Source organism: Arachis hypogaea, chromosome 14 (assembly GCF_003086295.3).
Source record: "Arachis hypogaea cultivar Tifrunner chromosome 14, arahy.Tifrunner.gnm2.J5K5, whole genome shotgun sequence".
Lineage (NCBI taxonomy): Eukaryota > Viridiplantae > Streptophyta > Magnoliopsida > Fabales > Fabaceae > Arachis > Arachis hypogaea.
The window spans coordinates 73401048-73407047 of record NC_092049.1 but is presented as its reverse complement, the minus strand read 5'-3'; positions in this window follow the sequence as shown (position 1 = coordinate 73407047).

Here is a 6000-nt window from a genome sequence, read left to right as displayed (position 1 = left end):
ACAACTTCATAGAAGTGGTCTTGATGCACCCTTGAGATGAATCTCTCCATCTCCCATGACTCGGAGGTGGAAGATTTTGCTTTCCCTTTTCTCTTTCTAGAAGTTTCTCCAGCCTTTGGTGCCATAAATGGTTATGGAAAAATAAAAAGAAGGTTTGCTCATCCTCGAGCAAAAGAAGAAAGAAGAGAGTAGAGGAAGAAGAAATAGAGAAAATGGAGGGGGGTAGTGTTTCGGCCAAGGGGGTGAAGTAGTGTGTAAGATGTGTGAAAATGACGGAGTGAAGATGGGTTTATATAGGAGTGGAGAGGGGAGCTTGGGTTCGGCCATGTATGGGTGGGTTTGGGAGGGGAAAGTAGTTTGAATTTAAATGGTGAGGTAGGTGGGGTTTTATGATAGATGGATGTGGATTAGTGAAGAGTTTATGGAGAAGAGGGTGGGATTTGATAGGTGAAGGGTTTTTGGGAAAGAGGTATTGAGTTGATTGGTGAAGGGTATTTGGGGAATGGCATTATGGGAAGGTGTGAAGAAGAGAGAGAGTGGGTTGAGGTTGGTAGGGATCCTGTGGGGTTCACAGATCCTGAGGTGTTAAGGATTTCTCATCCCTACACCAATTAGGCGTGCAAAATGCCCTCTGCTGCCAATCCTGGCGTTAAACACCAGGTTGCTGCCCATTTCTGGCGTTTAACGCCAGCTTCTTGCCCTTTTCTGGCGTTAAACGCCAGTCTGGTGCCCATTTCTAGCGTTAAACGCCAGTTTCTTGCCCTTTTCTGGTGTTAAACGCCAGTCTGGTGCCCATTTCTGGCGTTAAATGCCCATAGTGGTGCCAGACTGGGCGTTTAACGCCCATTCTGCTGCCCTTACTGGCGTTTAAATGCCAGTAGGCTTCTCCTCCAGGGTGTGCTATTTTTCATTCTGTTTTTCAAGTTGTTTTTACTTTTTCAATTATTTTTGTAACTTCACATGATCATCAACCTATAGAAAACATAAAATAACAATGGAAAATAGAAATTCAACATAGATAACTAAAATTGGGTTGCCTCCCAACAAGCGCTTCTTTAATGTCAATAGCTTGACAGTGGGCTCTCATGGAGCCTCACAGAAACTCAGAGCATGATGATGGCCTCTCAACACCAAACTTAGAGTTTGGTTGTGGCCTCCCAACACCAAAGTTAGAGTTTGAATGTGGGGATTTTGTTTGACTCTGCATTGAGAGAAGCTTTTCATGCTTCCTCTCCATGGTTACAGAGGGAGATCCTTGAGCCTTAAACACAAGGGTTTCCTCATTCACTTGAAGGACCAATTCTCCTCTATCAACATCAATCATAGCTTTTACTGTGGCTAGGAAGGGTCTGCCAAGGATGATGGATTCATCTATATACTTCCCAGTGTCTAGGACTATGAAATCAGCAGGGATGTAGTGTTCTTCAACCTTTACCAAGACATCCTCTACAAGTCCATAAGCTTGTTTTCTGGAATTGTCTGCCATCTCTAGAGAGATTCTTGCAGCTTGTACCTCAAGGATCCCTAGCTTCTTCATTACAGAGAGAGGCGTAAGGTTTATACTTGACCCTAGGTCACACAGAGCTTTCTCAAAGGCCATGGTGCCTATGGTATAAGGTATTGAGAACTTTCCTGGATCTTGTTTCTTTTGAGGTAATCTCTGCCTAGTCAAGTCATCCAGTTCTTTGGTGAGCAAGGGGGGTTCATCCTCCCAAGTCTCATCACCAAATAACTTGGCATTTAGCTTCATGATTGCTCTAAGGTACTTAGAAACTTGTTCTTCAGTAATATCTTCATCCTCTTCAGAGGAAGAATACTCATTAGAGCTCATGAATGGCAAAAGTAAATTCAATGGAATCTCTTTGGTCTCAGTGTGAGCCTCAGATTCCCCTGGTTCCTCATTAGAAAACTCCTTGGGGGCTAGTGGACGTTCATTGAGGTCTTCCTCAGTGGAGATCGCTGCCTCTTCCTCCTCTCCAGGTTCGGCCATGTGGGTCATGTTGATGGCCTTGCACTCTCCCTTTGGATTCTCTTCTGTATTGCTTGGAAGAGTACTAGGAGGGAGTTCAGTAACTTTCTTGCTCAGCTGGCCCACTTGTGCCTCCAAATTTCTAATGGAAGACCTTGTTTCAGTCATGAAACTTTGAGTGGTTTTAATTAGATTAGAGACTATAGTTGCTAAGTCAGAGTGGCTCTGCTTAGAATTCTCTGTCTATTGCTGAGAAGATGATGGAAAAGGCTTGCTATTGCTAAACCTATTTCTTCCACCATTGTTGTTGTTGAAGCCTTGTTGAGGCCTCTGTTGATCCTTCCATGAGAGATTTAGATGATTTCTCCATGAAGGGTTATAGGTGTTTCCATAGGGTTCTCCCATGTAATTCACCTCTTCCATTGCTAGGTTCTCAGGATCATAAGCTTCTTCTTCAGATGAAGCTTCATTGGTACTGCCTGTTGCTGCTTACATTCCAGACAAACTCTGAGAAATCATATTGACTTGTTGAGTCAATATTTTATTCTGAGCCAATATGGCATTCAGAGTATCAATCTCAAGAACTCCTTTCTTCTGATTTGTCCCATTATTCACAGGATTCCTTTCAGAAGTGTACATGAATTGGTTATTTGCAACCATTTCAATGAGTTCCTGAGCTTCTGCAGGCATCTTCTTCAGATGAAGAGATCCTCTAGCAGAGCTGTCTAATGACATCTTGGATAGTTCAGACAGACCATCATAGAAGATACCCATGATGCTCCATTCTGAAAGCATGTCAGAAAGACACCTTCTGATCAATTGCTTGTATCTTTCCTAAGCTTCATAGAGGGGTTCACCTTCCTTCTGTCTGAAGGTTTGGACTTCCATTCTAGCTTGCTCAATTTTTGAGGTGGAAAGAATTTTGCCAAGAAGGCATTGACTAGCTTTTCCCAAGAGTTCAGGCTTTCTTTAGGTTGTGAATCCAACCATGTTCTAGCTCTGTCTTGTACGGCAAAGGGAAAAAGCATAAGTCTATAGACCTTGGGATCAACCCCATTGGTCTTGACAGTGTCACAGATTTGCAAGAATTCAGCTAAGAACTGATGAAGATCTTCCAATGGAAGTCCATGAAACTTGCAATTCTGTTGCATCAAGGAAACTAATTGAGGCTTAAGCTCAAAGTTGTTTGCTCCAATGGCAGGGATTAAGATGCTTCTCCCATAGAAGTCGGGAGTAGGTGCAGTAAAGTCACCAAGCACCTTCCTTGCATTGTTGGCATTGTTGTTGTTTTCGGCTGCCATGGCTTCTTCTTGTTTGAAAAGTTATGTTAGGTCCTCTATAGAGAGTTGTACTTTAGCTTCTCTTAGCTTTCTCTTCAAGTTCTTTTCAGGTTCAGGATCAGCTTCAACAAGAATGCCCTTGTCCTTGCTCCTGCTCATATGAAAAGAGAGGAGAAGAAAATATGGAATCTTCTATGTCACAGTATAGAGATTCCTTGAGTTGTCAGAGGTAAAGAAGAATAGAAGGAGAAGGTAGAGAAGAAAGAATTCGAACTTATCAAGAGGGATAGAGTTCGAATTGTACATTGAGGAGGAATGTTAGTCCTTTAAATAGAAGGATTTGAGAAGAGGGGAAGAATTTTCGAAATTAAAGTAAAAAGATTTTGAAATAGTTAAAAGAAAATTTGAAAATTTGGTAAATGATTTTCAAAAACTAAGATTGGGAAAGAAATTAAGTGATTTTTGAAAAAGATTTTGAAATTAGGAATCACAAAGATATGATTGAAACTTAATTTTGAGAAAGATGTGATTGAAAAGACATGATTGAGAAGATATGATTGAGAATCAAGTTTAAAAGAAGAAAGTTTTTAAAATTAAAGTTGATTACTTGACCAACAAGAAATTAAAAGATATGATTCTAGAATTAAAATTTGATCATTTCTTAATAGGCAAGTAACAACATCAAAATTTTGAATTAAATCATTAATTGTAGCAAGGATTTTCGAAAATAATAATAATAAAAAAATTGAAGGAAATTAATTTTTGAAAAGATATGATTGAAAATATATGATTTGAAAAAAATTTGATTTTGAAAAATTATGAAAATTTGGAAAATATTTGAATTAAAAACAAAATCTTCCCTCTAGTGTCCTCCTGGCGTTAAACGCCCAGAATGGCATCCATTCTGGTGTTTAACACCCAAAATGCTAACTTTTTAGGTGTTTAACGCCCAGCCAGGTACCTTGGCTGGCGTTTAAACGCCAGTTTTCCTTCTTCACTGGGCGTTTTGAACGCCCAGCTTTTTCTCCGTAATTCCTCTGCTGAATGTTCTGAATCTTCAATTCTCTGTATTATTGACTTGAAATGACACAATTTTGAAAAAAAATTGAATTTTTAATGATGAGAAACAATAAAGAATGCAACTAAGATCAAATAAACAATGCATGCAAGACACCAAACTTAGAAGTTTGTATACTAAGGACTATAACAATTTGAAAGTGCATATGAGAAACAACAAAAGACACAAAACAAGAGAAAGTAGAGATCAGAGCAATGAAATCATCAAGAACAACGTGAAGATTAATGAAGAACATAATGTATATATTCGAAAAATGCAAGAAGAAAAAAGACATGCAATTGACTCTGATAAACCCATATTTTATGATATATTTTGTGCTTATTCATGTTAATTGCATGTTAATTGACTCTGATAAACCCATATTTTGTGCTTATGCATGTTAATTGACTCTGATAAACCAATTGACTCACTTATTCATGTTAATTACATGGTTTTACTTTCCCTTCCTTATTATGTGAGATATGTGAAAAACATGTTTCCTATGCTTTAAGAATAATTATTTTAATTACCCTTTATTACCATTTGATGCCGTGATTTGTGTGTTGAGTAGTTTCAGATCTTCTAAGATAGGAATGACTTAAAGGACAGACGCGAACGCGTGGACGATGCGGCCGCATGCCCAGCGCGACGCAAACGCGTGAATGACGCGAACGCGTGCCTTGAGTAGAACACAGATGACGCGGACGCATGACTAAAGCGAACGTGTGATAAGGAAAACTCCAGATGACGCGACCGCGTGACCCACGCGGACGCGTGACAGAGGCTACGCACCAGAAATTATAGAAAAGGCTCCCAGCAATTTCTGAAGCCCTTTTTGGCCCAAATCCAAGTACAAAAAGCACATATTAGAGGTTATAAAGTGGAGGAATGCATCCATTCAGAGGAGAGTCTCCAATTATTCACTTTTCATGATTTAGATGTAGTTTTTAGAGAGAGGTTCTCTCCTCTCTCTCTCTCTCTTAGGATTAGGATTTAGGATTTTTTCTTGCTTTCATGATTGTCCCTGATGCCAGGGCATCTTAGCCAGTTTCACTGACCTTTTCTTTACTGTTTTTAGGTTAGTTTCATGCATTTCTTTAGGAAATAAGCTAGTTCTGGGTAAATATTCACTTATGCCTTGACTCAAGCACACATTGTGCATTTTACATGATTTCATGAGGATTTTGCATAAGTTTAGTGACAAATATTATGTTGCATTACTCATGACTTGGACTGGAGCTTTGATGCACTTTGTTGCTTGATTTCAGGACCAAAAAGGAGCAAGAAAGGGGAGGTAACTTGCAAGGATTAATGAGAAAAGTGATTGCCAATAACACTCTCAAAGAAAGCCATCAATGCCCACGTTAGAGAGTCACGTTAACCAAGTTAACGTGAACTCTAACGTGGAGAAGAGAAGTTGAGCCAACGTTAGTGACACTCAACATTGTCACTAACGTTGGCAATCACTCATAAGTGGCCACGTTAGAAGCCACGTTAACCTAGTTAATGTGGCCTCTAACGTTAAGGGGGTGATGACAAGTCATCCTAGCCTATTTTAGCTAGTCTTTTTCTTTTGTTTTCATTAGAATTATGCACTTTCTTGAGCTACAAGCAAGCTAATTGAGTAGATTTTCATGTTTCCCTTGATTGAACCAACCATATATGAATTTATGCCATTTCATGAGGTTTTATGC